Genomic DNA, 14,287 nt, shown 5'->3' with positions numbered 1-14,287 from the left:
GCAACCTTTTTTTGTTCCAAAGATGGTCCCATCCGTAAATCCGTTTCGGATGGGCATTAATTTATTCTGTGCACCGTGCACAACTTGTTAAACGTTCATTCATGCGGTTGAGTGTATCGTTCTTGTTTGGTCTTTTTTGGTTTGCAAAAAAAAATCCACAAAAAGATGAAAACACCCCGGAACGCTGCACTACCATCCCCAGATCCGGAATATGATGATCATCATCGTCTCCGCCATGACCGGCACACATATTTCACGCGCTCGAAGCCCGGGCGTGCTCTAATGCGCAATATGCCCAAATGGGATCGAAACCATCGATTTCAAACCGGCAATGGCGATACCCATCTCGGGGTAGGCAGGGGCATCCAGGGGGCTTGGCTGCATCTTTTGACGCGTGACATACACCCACCCAACTGGCAGGGAGGAGGTGGTGGGGGAGGAGGCGAGGGAAGAAGAGTATACAACCATTAGCCAAAGTAAGGCACAAGGTAGTACTGTCCGGTGGGAAATTAATTTTATGCACGCGACTCATCCCATACAACTTTAGCACGCCCCAGAAGGGCAGCGTGAAGATATTTCCCTCCCCCGGAAAAGGAGCTGCAGAAAACGGGTAGGACGAAGGGATAAATTATAGTGTGATAGAAAGAGAGAAAGAGAGAGAGGGAAACTGAGAGACTGTCAGTTCGGTCGATGAAGATGTATTGAAATAGTGGATATTTGATATCTGCTGAACAGACTCCCTTACTTTTTTGCGCACCTTCCTACCTAATCGGGGAGTGTTAAAAGTGTTGTCGAAGTGCGATAACGTGGGACGTAACACAGCCGAACAACAACAACAACAACAGACTTTTCAAAATATTATGGCGAGGAGGGCCGCGTGTGTGCTGGGGCGTCATCGAATCCCTTGATTGTTTCCCAAGTTATGGCAGGGTCGAACGAAGAAGATGATGAACCTTCCCCTAAGTGGATGATTTATGATTCCCCAGAGAGAGTGTGTGTGTGTGTGCGTTTGTTCCTTGAGTGAGGTGTAAATTTTCGGGTAGCGTGAAGTGATCCATTAACACTACCGAACACGGTGTGGAAAATGGTTGAACTTTATTGAATTATAATAGTGAGGCGAAATTGAATTTCTGAAGTGTTCCCTGTCCACTTTTGATTGTTTGAACCGCCGGTGTTGTTTGCGTTGTCTGCAGGTCAAGGAGAGACTTGCGTGTGTCTGTGTGGGTGTGGGAATTTAAGTGATTTTGGTTTAAAATGCATGCTGATACGAATTTGCAGATATTCAGTTCAGAGTTGCAACTTCACGACTCACAGCCAAAAAAAAAAAATACACCCCGTCGCTACAGTGCTATACCGATCGCTCTCAACACTAAGCTGAAAGCTCCGAGCTGAACGCAACGCTCACCGTACCGCTCACACTACCACATACAAACCTTGGTCGAGGGAAGCTTTTTGTTGCGGACGCGACCGCGCCGAAGCGCAAAGCCAACGTGCGCCGAAGTCGTTCGGGCCGCGCACGCTTCGTCAGTTTGTCTTGAGACAGCAACCTGTGTACAGGCAACAAGCGCGAGCAGTACGAATCACGCCGCGTCTCTTCGATGCGCAACACCGAACGACAACGAAAATAGCGTGATTGTTTTTTTTTTGTTTGTGCACGTGAAGATAGCCAGCAGAAGGAGAGGCCCTACAGCACAACAAACGAGGTCACACGTAACCCTTGTGTGGGTATTGCAGGCGCAGGAATATTGCAACGCGAAAGTTAAAAGGATAGGTGATCACGACACGGCTCCACCAGCAGGACGGGTGTTCCCCCCGAGGAAGGGTTTGGAGTCATTCAGAAAAGGGATCTGTTACGGTGGAACTTGAATTGGATTGCAGCTTTCAGGCAGCACGAGGAACACTCCTTTTGGACATTCCTAGCCACGGTGCCGGCTCAACAATCGATTGAGGAGTGGCTTCAATTTCTGCTATCCTCAACTTCTGAGACACCTGCCAGTTCTTCTTGCTAAACAGGTTAGTATGACTTCGATAGGTAAAGAAGAATATCGCGGTAATCCGCAGAGATGGCTCTCTGATGCCCAAATCTAATGTTCAAGTGCACCCAAACCACTGCCTAGTGTGCTTTAAAGGGACATTAAAGTGCTCTCCAGCAAGGCCTCACCACTAGAGGCTAGAGCTTTTGGAGAAGCTACCTGTGTGTATCTACCTTTCATCTTTTCGCTGCACTTCGGAAGTTGGAAAGCTGTTAGAAACGTGTGTGTGTGTGTGTCTGTATCTACTCCATGTGTGCTCAACCTGTGTGCCAGTGTCTGTGTGTGTCTGCATATTATCTCGCGTTGGAAAGCGGTTTAAAATGGACTAAATTCAAATGAGCTGTGGCCCACAAAAGCGGAAAAAGAAGAAAAGTGAAAATCATAATATCGCCCAACCTTGAAGTCACTGCAACTCGTCTCGGTACTGGTTTAGATGGTACTGGTGGTGCCCGGTGTGTCCGGCTGTGTTGCGGTCCCCCTCGGTACGGCTTTTGTTATCTCTTGGGCTCTTGAGAGGCCAAAGAGAGCTGTGCATCGTCCAAGATAGCGCCTGATATGCCCTGGGAACGCTTGCAGGTTGTAGGTTCTGTTTGCGGTGCAACCGGCTTTTCGTACTTTGTGCATGTGGCCGTGTCTGTTTATGTTCCACGGATCGATTGTTTGTTCTCTCTCTTTCTCTCTGTGTATGTGTGCGTGTGTGTGTGCATCGAAGTGCGTCTGTGGGTTTTTGAATATGGTGCGTCGTTTCTGATTTTTCGGATCTTGTTTTGGGTCCGCCGGGACGGGCTTGGGGAGCTTCTTTCACTCGAAAGTTGCCTTCCCAGCGCCGTTTATTTTTGTTGACGATGAAATTGGCTGCGGAACTGCAAAATGTATGCGCAACCAATTTATCTTAACTTTTGCACCCCCCGTTATCCATTCAAATGCTGGGCTTTACAAATGTGTGTGTGTGTGTGTGTGTGTGTGTGTGTGTGTGTGTGTGTGTGTGTGTGTGTGTGTGTGTGTGTGTGTGTGTGTGTGTGTGTGTGTGTGTGTGTGTGTGTGTGTGTGTGTGTGTGTGTGTGTGTGTGTGTGTGTGTGTGTGTGTGTGTGTGTGTGTGTGTGTGTGTGAGCCGCTATGCAAATGAGAGATCCAGTGCGAGAAAGAAAGGCAGGAAAAGGATGCTCAGGATGGTGTGTAGTATGGTGGTGTTGTAATTTTTTAAAATATACTTCTACTTTGTTGTCGTTGTTTTTACCGCACGAAAGCCTTCCTCGTGGAGGCGGTGGGTTTTACGGTTCAACTTTCGAATGGAATTTCTCCATGTTTCATAAATTAAAGTGCTGTTCGGCTTATGCTGATCCACCTACACTGGTTGGAGGAAACTGTGCCATCGACATGGCAAATCACTGTTAATCCAAAACGACACACATAAGGATGAAAAAATTACCGCTCCACGGTGTTGGGAAGTATAACTGAGCATGTGATTTATTGCCTCGTACGCAAACCCCCGTCCCTTTGCAAAAGGTTTTGCGTCATTCATGTTGTTTTTTCTCTCTTTCGCAAACAGCTCAAACGAAACCTAACACACCAATTGTCAATTCGTCATACACGACGCTGCTCTATGTTGTTTTTTTTTTTTCGAGAGAGAAACGGTCACATGCCGGATATTGAGGAGCAAAAGAAAAATGAATAAAAAAGCTTATAGCTTAACACGCTGGACGAACCACAAAGTCTCTGTAAGCCATAATCCTATCGCATAAATGCGCATTTCGCCTGCACAACCGTATGCACAAACCGATCACCTGAGTTTAATTGACATGAGGTTTATCACACACACACACACACTCGGCACAAACGGCACACAAAACACCCCCCGGCAACTGGTGCTGCCTGTGTCCGCCCGCGCCACTGTTGACGGAAGTGTGTGTATCGTGTTCGGAACCGCAACAACTTACGCACAGAAGCGACAGCAGCAACCGCCGCCGCAGTGCAGTGCAGTGCGTTTCATGCCTTTCGTACCACACGGGTGGCAAAATGGCGCCAATATTGTCACCCCGGGTAACCGGAACCGATACCGGATGGGTTCGGTTACAGCTCGCTCGAGGCACGTCTCTTGCCGCCGGAATTCGGAATGTTTGTGTGCCGGAGATTACCGTTGCCGCGTTGCTTTGTCGCAATCGTTCTCGTGCACTGTGTGCGGGTGGCGCAAAGTCAAACAAAAGCTCGTTCACTGTGTCGCTCCCTCGCTCAGTTTGTTCGTGTCCAAGCTGTTTGGATATTTCATTACTAAAGATATGCAAATCGGAACGGAACTGGTGATAGACCGGGGTTGTTGCCGACTGATCGCTGTTTAGTTCCTTTACCACTGTTTACCCGTCTGCCCAACAATCTGTTTGCCGGATATCATCTCCGCAGTGAGGTTGGATGTAGTAGCCACGAGCTTTTTGTTTGATAATGGGGTTTGTGTGTCCGTCCCGGTGTGCTCAAGTGCCGCTTGCTGCGAAGGCAATCGATTCTTGGGAATTGTTTTGAGAAGAAAACGAAGACATTGTTGTATGCTTAGATGGACAAGTGTGGTATTACATTTCAGCTGGAAGTGTCACTCTCGTGCCCTAGAGAATATCTTATGAAGTTAAAGTGAACCTGAAGAAGTTTGATGTTTTTTTTTCGCCGAGTTTTGGAATTCTGAAGCAAAATTGACATCTTTGCAAGCGGCTTTTAGCAAACGAAGGTTAACAGATCTGTTAAAACGCAAATTTGCTTTCAAAGATTACTGATAAACGGTCCAATTTCCTAGAAATCTAAACATGTTTACTGTAGTGCCTTTGAAAGCAGGCCCAAAACTGAACTCAAAGAGGGTCCTAAATCAGTCAGTTCGCGTTCGTCGAAAACCGCTTTCCATCAAGAACTGAATTTATAATAAGACTCTACTGCTATTGGGTTATTAGATGGCCATTTCTTCTACTTATTTCACCCAATTAACGTCACCGATGGCCAATGGTCACCCTTTCGAAAATCATCTAGAAAATGAACCTAAAGGTCGGTCAGTAGATGACTTCTTGGAGAGAAACTTCCTACCGGGTCGCAATTAAACAAACTGTCCGCAATTAACCTTCACCGGTGGTGCATCAAATCGATCATCGTCCAACCGGTCGTCCGGTGTGGACTCGATTCACACACGCACTGTGATGACCGCGCCATGAGCCACGGGCGGTGTGCATCCTTGAACGGTGCCGTCCAATAGCCCAGAACGGGGTTATAGCAGGCTTTGGAGGTGCATTGGAGATGAGCCTCTGAAGTCTAGTGAGCTGGAAAATGTAGTACACGCGGGGGGCACGTGGGGCATTTAATTTGAGGGTAACATTTTCTCCAACCTTGGACAGGTGGAATTTATAGGCCTGCGTATTGTTGTTATTTTGCCCGCTCGGTGGTTTGCTTCAAAAGTTTGGCGATGCTTTCAGAGGACAGAGGGTGAATTACGCGTGAATGAATCCGGTTCGTCGCTAGCCGTGTTGGGGCTTTTAAGGATAGCGTGTCTGGGTTTTGCGTTATTTTCGTGCGTATAATTCATACTCCCGACACCATTTGCTGCATGATTTTGAGCAGTTCTGTGTGTGCTATAACATCTAGATATATGATAGAAGGGTATACCGTATAGATTAAATACAGGATTACCAATCAAATGTTTCGAAAGCGGTATAGCTTGGCGATATAGTAGTTAGCAGTTTAAATTGAAACATTCATTAGAACCAGGATCAATATCGATCGTTATAACCTATCCAGCGTAATATTCCAGAAACTGTCAATTTAGACATGGTGTGTACCTCTGCCGCTCAATCGAAACCACTTTCAGCCCCTTCAGCACACCGTATGACGAGGCGAAAACGATGCTTAATCAACAGCAATAAACTGACATTATTGCTGGTGCAGTGAAGCTGGCCTATTATTGCCATCCTACAGCGAACGGGTAAAACCTAACCGAAACCCGACCCAAAACCAACGAATAGTCCGTCAAAGCTTGCCACATCAACCTGCACCTGAACCATCAACCGTGTACAGGCCGGGCTTATGTTGGGGAAGATACCAACGGTTGTGGCATGTGTGTTTGCCTTCCCGCTCAACCGTTTCCATGTTACTTTCGCTCATGTGATAGACTGCCGGGCGGGCTGGCCGATCGATCAATGTCAGAGAGTGTACGCTTTGTGCATGCTACCGCCAAGTTTGTCAAATCAGTGTCAAATGAGTACGGAGCATGGCGAGACGCCGGCCACTGCTGGGCATTGGAGATTAGAGGCAGTGGGGTGGAGTTGGACGCTTCCACCAGCGGCAGTAGGTTGAGTTTCAGGTACTCCAAACGAACTCTTCACAGCGAAGTCCAAACCATCGTCTAACCTTGTGCAAGTTGTAGACCGGCCATGTCACGATGTAGTTTCGCGAAAAATGTTTTTATTAGACTCGTTTCGGTTTCGGTTCGGTTGTGCATGATGACCGCGAGCGAGCGGGGGGAGAGCTACATGAAGTATGTGTAACTACGGTGCAGAGTCGCCGTTTTCGTGCCTAACTCATGCAACAAGCGCAGCGGAACAGTTAGTTCTCGGAGGGAGAGGGAGTTCGTGTCTGCTGTGTGGCACAACAGTTTTGGCACAAAAGATTTGCTGTGTTCCCTCGCCAACGGCGCAAATGTACTTAGGTTGGTTGGTTTGACCTTTTACTCTTCCAGTGCAAAAAAAAAAACAACTCAGCAAATCCCTCACGAACGTGTGTTTGTGGAGAGGGTTTGGATTTTCGTTTTGCGACAAGCAGCCAGCGTTAGATCGGAGACACTGGCAGGCTTTGCTGCCAAGGTTTGTTGGCCTAGTTAAAGGTATGAAGTCTTGCTTTAGATACTCCATATTTGTATCTAAAATGCGTGTTTTACGTGTGCATGCCGCATCTCCCCCTGGAATCATGCTAGAGCACCGGAGTGCTCAACTAATGCAAAGCATACCTGCACGAACTCCGTCATTTCTGTGGACAATCGTTTTGTTTTGTTTTTTTTTTCTCATTGCAAAAACCGCCTGGCTAGAAATGAATTATTAATGTCTGCCGTGTGATTTATGCCATCCATTGGCAGTGTGTTAAAGTCTCGTTTTGTGTTTTAGTATTTTCGTCCCATGTTTGTAATGTTTTTGAGCGCCATAAGTGTGTCGATTGGTCATCGTCGGGTCGTCATCGTCATTGACCATATTGGTTGTTGTTGGTTGGCGGAGCTCTGTTTTGCGGCGTATGGACTCTCCCGGTTGTTCGGTGGGCGGGTTTAAAGCTCATTCCGATACGATCATACGATATTTTTAATCGCAAATCATTGATCTTGCTATGGTTCCTTAAAGTGACTGGATCGACCAGCAATGACAACTCAGAATTCGTCACTCGGTGATTCGTCTCGGATGATGAGCATGACATCCTCTTAACGGCATGCCTACAGAGGGTGGTCAATAGGCGAATGGTGATGATCAGTAGATCTTCAAATATGGATCAAACGCGTTGTCAGCCCACACTCCCCGGGGGAGGGCCGGCCAAGAACGATTGCGCAAATGTCGCAGCACGATCATCAACTTCAGGATATTGGAATATTGGAGAACTTCTTCGGAGCTCCCTGGCTGTATCATCAGCAGCATGGAATGGATATAAATTCTTTAACATTATTGTTGGATATAAATTTAACCTGCGTGACATACCTACCCCTGTGCCAGATCTTCAACATCTCTAACTCCACGTCAAGTCAGACGTATAAGGAAGGTGGAAAAATATTAGCTATTTAGCCTCAAACAGCAAGAATTGTTTAAGGTTAGGACAGATTCTTAGCAAGGTGTAACTCTGCGTAAATCGCCGTACGCCAAACAGCAGCCAAACACACGTGACATGGTGGTGTCGAAAGGATAGTCAAAGTCCGTTTATGGCCCCCGGGAGACGGTTGACAGCAGGGTGCCAAAACCACTGCGTAACCAACCGATATCTCTGTCCCATTGGACCATTGTGCAGGTGATAATGAAAATGCTCAAACAAACAGAAGGATTTGAAACGGAATAACACACCCCCCTTTCGGTTCTTGTGTCCTCCGCTCCCGTATGGAGCATGGAGAATCATATTGGCAGCTCTTTTTTATTACTTTCAGCTCTGCCAAATTTGGACGATGGATTGATTTTTGGGCAGGGTCAGCTTTTTGGCCGAACCACCACCAGCGTGTGTGATATTTGATGGATGTAAATGAAGTCGTAACGGTGAAGGGGAAGTTTGCCGCTGGCTCTGGGTGAGTCAGTCAGCTGCGCGACGTAGCTAGATTGCTTTTGGGGTTTTCATTAAACTGATTTTTTCACCAACCGATTCTGCGTTTATTGCCAATGTATACAAATATTTAGTGGTATCGATCGATTTTTGTGACCCACCAAAAAGCTGTTGTACTGTGTGCGGGACGATGCGTCTTTGTTTCGATACACCTAACGACCTATCAAAAATACTGGAGTGAATGAAAGTGGGAGGAACGGAATGGTTTTGGATGTTTACTTTTGCACCTTAAGATGATTAGATATTGGGCCAGAAGCCGGCTTTTGTTCGGTCCGTTTTTGAATGGTGTTATGTCCCGCTAGTGGGATAAAATTTGCTGATAAGCTTTGTTTATCTTTCAAATGGGAGGATTTAGAATTTGATATGGAAATGGTGCACACAAAAATAGTATGTTTAACGTCACGAGGACAAACGGTTTATCGGTATGTCTCTGTTGCTTCTGGGGTTATCTTAGTTACCGGCAACGTTCGGAATGTTGTATCATGGTTAGAAGCGGTGTTTTAGATAAAGCACCGTCCATGATATGCATATTTATTTTTGCTCTGCTGTGAAACACTCCATTTCACACACAAACTCGAATGCAAACCGTTGGCATGAGAGATCGAAACGAAATGGCTGGTTAAGTTGGAATAGCATCGGCAAACCTGAACCAAATTTCACCACCAGAACAGCAGCACAACAGAGGTGGAAAGCTCTACTTCACCACCCTCCGCGCAAGCAGCGTTCCAAATTACTTCCGCTTCTCGAAAGCGCCACGGGTTTTGCTGGGCGAGAACGATGCTTGTGCGGTAATTTTTGCGTCTTTCTTCCGTGTAAGTTCGGTAGTCGCTGACCGAGAAACCTACTTCTCGCGTGCTCTGGGGTCTTACAGACAGACGAGATTGGACGCAACATAAATGATGGCTCAACTTTGGCCCCGATTTTTTTTTGGTGGCGGAAGTATTTTTCGGTAAATCCAACGGCTCTCTGTAGCGTAGTTCACTGCGAACTTCCTTTCTCAACCTTAAAAAAAGAAAGGTTTTACAGCAGAGGTGTGGTGAGAGTGAAATTGTTCATTTTAAGTAGCGTTCAAAACTCTCTGTGTGTTCTATGTACGGGGAATGGCCCCATGTCCCGTGTCACATGGTTGGTTTATGGGGTTTCTCCGGTGGGAGCAGGCATAACGATGATGGATCTGAACTTTCCTCGAGCGTAAATCGCTACCATTTCCGGTATTTTTTAAAAGTCTGTACGACTGGATCATAAACGCTCATAGTAGATAGGCACAAACCAAATGGATCCCCGATTTTGAGACAAGTGAGCTCTATTCAGAGGAACAGGAAATTGGGACAATATTACACACAGAGGTCTGGGGACATGAATGCAATATCTTTCCTTCCCATCGCGCTAGAGATCAACCTTAATCCTGCCGTGATCCAGCGTATTGTTGAATACATTTTATCGGACAACAAGATGAAAGTGTTTTTGGGCCCGACTTTTGGTGGGAAAATGACAAACGGTTGTGTCTGTACGAGGAGACGCCGTTTCGAGCGAATGCACAGTGAAGACCCACAGACACAACCCAGCCGCTGTTGTGCAATGTTACCGCGTGTTTTCGATTCGTTGAAACACGATGCCGCTGCCACAAGCCCTGAGAAAAATCGACGCTCGTCGAAAATGTGAAGAGTTTTCCGCATCGTTACGCGCTGTTGCGTCGAAGGGGGGCACATATTATGGGAAGCTGTGAAAACTGCCGTTGTGGTGTGGTTGGTGGTGGTTGCCTTGTGCATCGGGAGCTAATGATTCAATCGCTCAGCTTTTGGGCGCGAGCGTTGTCCGGATCGTTATATTTATATTTATTACCACTGCAGCGCATCGCGCACCGTAGCAGAGCGAAAATCCGTACAAAATGGCCAATAAATTAGCCATTTTATAATGGGGAGGCCCGCACATCCCATCATTTGCGCGTCATTCCAACCTGGTGCTGGAAGTTTTAGGTTTTTTTTTCGATTCGGAAGTTAACGATGAGCGTGTGTGGTTTGTTGTGTGGTAACCATGTTTGGGCGAGATTTTGGCGGTATTTTGGAGCTTTTGTAAACACGATGGGTGGATTTCAATTGTTGCTCTTCCCATTTCGCCACCGCAAACCTCACAGTGTGTGTGTTAATTAAAATTAAAATGTCATGCCGATGATAAATTATCCCTCGCACGATGGCGCACTGGCTTCGCATTCGTTTGGATGATATCAAATTTTCCATACCGGGAACGCCCGCAACAAGCTGCACTAAATATTGCGCCATTCGTTAGTTTCTGATTTACAGTGGTCTCAAAACTGTATCCAAAATAATCGAAGAAGAGTATCACATTCCATGTTTTTGCTTCCTTTTGCTTGTGTGGCGAAGTACCAGCGTGAAGAGGTGTTAAACATGCCATGTCACACAACAGCATCGTAAACAACATCTGAAATCTGTTGATTAATTGCCGCCAACCTTTCGGACTCGAAGGGGGAAGGTGCTTGATTCGTTTCCGTTGACAAATTGATCATTCCTTGGGGCGGGGGGGGGGGGGGGGGGGGGGGATCATGATGACGCCCCGAGCGTGGCTGTGAAATATAAACATCAACCAGCCTCAAGAGCCGTTACGCCTTGCGTGAGATAATCCTTCTAATCGATTAATTGTCTGTCCGTACGTCCTTCAGCGGTTGAAAACAAAGTCATTGAATCAGAATCAACCGCAAAGAGGGGGATTGTTTGGGATGTCTGGGTGAACAAGCATGAATTTGTATAATCCGCTAATTTGCGGGGAGGTTTTTTGTAGGTTGACCGATAAATATTACTTTGTGTCAGGCCACCGCTGGCTGGAGCTTACCTTTTGCTCCTACGCAAGCATTAGCTTCCAGTCGGACGGGGAACGGTCAAGATGATATCTAGCAAGGAGTGTCAAATTAGGTTTTTCTATCTCAAACCCATACGATGTGCTGGAACGGTGCTTGGAGTTGATATCTCAATAAGATTTAGAAACAGGAATTCTGTTGAAGATGTTCTAGACATCTTAACGCCTGCCCTTCAATTCTATAGTGTCATCGGGCCAACTCCAAAAAAGCTGACTTCAGAACCATGCAAAAGTAGGAATAAATTTACTTGAGAACCTTCCATAAACGACTTCCCTGCCTAGACGTGTGTGTTGGTGCTTGATGCAGCAAGATCAAAGATTGTCTGTACGCGGTAGCTTACCCGTTAGTAGCAAATTAGCTTCCCTGATGTCATCTCCCGAGAGACGCAGCAAGAACGTCATCCCCTTCCAGCAAAGGCACTGGGGACGTTGTCCTAACCTCAATCTGTTGCTTTTTTATTGTTTACCACCAGTGCCCGGTAATAATTGGTTGTAAATTTATCTGTGCATATGTGTGCGTGTGTGTGTGTGTCTACAACGCCTCCCCTGTGCATGCTGGATTAAATCGCATGGCGTCATTAGGTGAGGTTAGGGTTGCTGCGCAATAGCGCTCTGCCTCGCAACGACGATGCACCTGCAGGAACATTCGGCATTGGTTCTGGCGGATGCTTTTTCACGAAACTGGCACGAATTGAGTCGAGGCCGTGAGGCACCGGAGATGGGGAAATGAGAAGAAAATGCAATTAATGTGACCAAAAACGCCATTAACGAAACGTGCGTCCCGATGGAGGGTCGTAAAATCCTGCGAATCATCTCCAAAATGATGATGATGATGTCCACACACTCACCGGCAGGTTGTTGGAGTTTGTACCGGAGTGTCTCACGCGGGGCAAATGGCTGCCACGGTAATCGAATGCTGCCCGGGCTAGTGCTCTCGTTAAGTAGTGTTTATTTTATTAGCTGGTGGACATGATTACGCACAGGACGCACGAGGGAGAGAGCCTTCAAATTAAACGCCGTTTGACGAGCGTGAAAAGCAATTTGACAAACGAGGTCGGAATTAAGCGGATAAAAGTTGCGTTAGTAAATGTAACAAGAGTAAGTGTCTTTCTGTGGGCAGAATTTTATGATTGCAAATCATACAAAGATCATTCTGGAAAGCGAGTTCTGCTTCTGTGATTCTACGCCTTCCCGCAGAGAGGTAATCGCTCAAAATTCCGAAGCAAAGATTGTCACGCACACAAAGCTTTGTCGTCCACGATGTTGCCCATTTGCGGAATGTCCATTATCTTGCAAACGGAGTTGGCCAAACTGGGGTTTTTTTTTGTTTCTTCTTTGGTTTGCAAATTTGAAACACCATGCCATTTGCATCATACGCCCCACATTTGGTCTAATGGCATTGGTGGTTGACTTTTGGTCTCTGAGCGGCAACACTTTCGGGTAGGCTGATCTTCCCATCCCCCGGCCAAAGGAGGCGGTGTTAAAGGAAAGCAACAGTGCCTTAAAAGGGCGAATATTATCATTTCAGATCCTAAAAAAGCAATGCAGAATGCCGTGTGTATGTTGTGTGGTTAAAAGTTTATAAAAAAATAAGAAAAGGCCAAAAAGAACGACTAACTCACGATCGTTCGTGTGGTTTGCCGGTTTACGAGCGCTTGAAGCAGGAAGATAGATCGACTGAACCAAATACTTTTCCATCGGTCGGTTGGTTTGGGAGAAGAATTTATTTCGCAGTTCTGGATTTAATACTTTAGAATGTGTTTTTGGAGTTGTTTTGGGTTTTTTTCTGCGCCTATTTCGCATGTAAAATTTGTCACGATTGGTTTGGTTTTGGGCAATTGCTCCACAAAAAAAACTTCGGCTGTCACCGATTTGCATGGCAATAAATTTTAGCTATTGCCATAAGCGAAAGCACTGCTGCGGAACGGGCGCATAAAGTGTAGGATTCCCATTCGCATGCGTGGTAACGTGAGATAAATCGCTTCTCACATATACCGAAAAACCAACAACTCTACCATCAAAATAAACACCACTGCGGGTGTGCGCTACATGTGGCAAAATAATTGCACGTTGGATGACGGTAGCGGCGGCGAGGCAGAAAATTGTTGCTTCCTCGTTGTCCCAGCTAGTGGGACGGAGGAATGATCTCGTGCTAAATTCGGTAGAGACAAATGCCGCCCTCCGTTTGGGGGGCTGTCATTAAATGCTAAATCGTGTCATATATGGTACCGTGGTTTATAAGTTTTGGAATGGAGCGCCTGTTAGGGGTGTAGGAGGGCGGGACAGTATAATCGGGAGCATTCGAGTATGAGAGATTGAAGATTTGGTTCTTTTGAACAGATGATGCAGAAGTTATGATAAGCTTGTTGGAAGGCAATTAATTAAGTTAATATAAACACTACCTGTTGGTGGCAAGACGTTGGCAATTAGAAGAGTCGTTCAACAATCTCATGTGCAAAACCGTATCTGTTATGCAGTTTGTAGTATTTTAATACTATTGTAAATTCTTCATCAATGTTTTAGTTTCCTAGATAAAGGTTACTAACTAATAATGGCATATGAAATCGGTTTTCGGATTTCAAGATTTGAACTCAGGGACGTTCTTATACAAGGGCGTGCACATGTCGATTAGATCACGATACCAACTGTGCTTTGAGGTGTTGAAACGTCAATAAATAGACTCGGATCAATATGGAATTTGGATTTAAATGTAGATAATGAAAGTAGATTTGGGAATTATTGGTGTTGACTATTTTATTAATAATGTATACCTTTATTCACTTCACACCCTAATTCACTTATACGATATACCATAATTATTATTTATTTGCTACCAGTTCTTTCAATGAAAACCATACCACAATCGCGAAATTTCTATTCCAACCTGATACAGAGCAGACCACCGAAAGGCTTATCCATTTGCCAGAACGTTGGCATTCGCTTGATGGGGATTTATTTGCCATCACAAACCAAGCTCCAAGCACTCCATTGCGCTGTTGCCAGCAGGCTAAAAGCTGAACGTATACATCAGCAACACGATTCCGCCATTTCATGTTTTTCGGCTTCGGCCAGCCGC

General features: G+C 46.0%; 1 protein-coding gene across 17 annotated transcripts in view; it reads left to right on the top strand.

Moving 5' to 3' along the window:
- Window positions 1-14,287, top strand: part of LOC120957303 (restin homolog) — a 61,537-nt gene that overhangs the window by 8,449 nt on the left and 38,801 nt on the right. For 2 of the 17 annotated variants that reach the window (XM_040379440.2, XM_040379439.2), the window contains exon 1: window positions 1,506-2,013. The exons of 14 other annotated variants lie outside the window; for them this stretch is intronic. The gene's annotated coding sequence lies outside the window, so the exon portion shown is untranslated. Of the gene's footprint in view, window positions 1-1,505; window positions 2,014-14,287 lie in introns of those variants that run through there. One more of the 17 variants, XM_040379441.2, reaches the window with a different exon arrangement.

The sequence above is a fragment of the Anopheles coluzzii genome, chromosome 3, assembly GCF_943734685.1.
Source record: "Anopheles coluzzii chromosome 3, AcolN3, whole genome shotgun sequence".
Classification (NCBI taxonomy): domain Eukaryota; kingdom Metazoa; phylum Arthropoda; class Insecta; order Diptera; family Culicidae; genus Anopheles; species Anopheles coluzzii.
The sequence above is the reverse complement of the archived record's forward strand: the minus strand, read 5'-3'. Positions and strand labels throughout refer to the sequence as shown.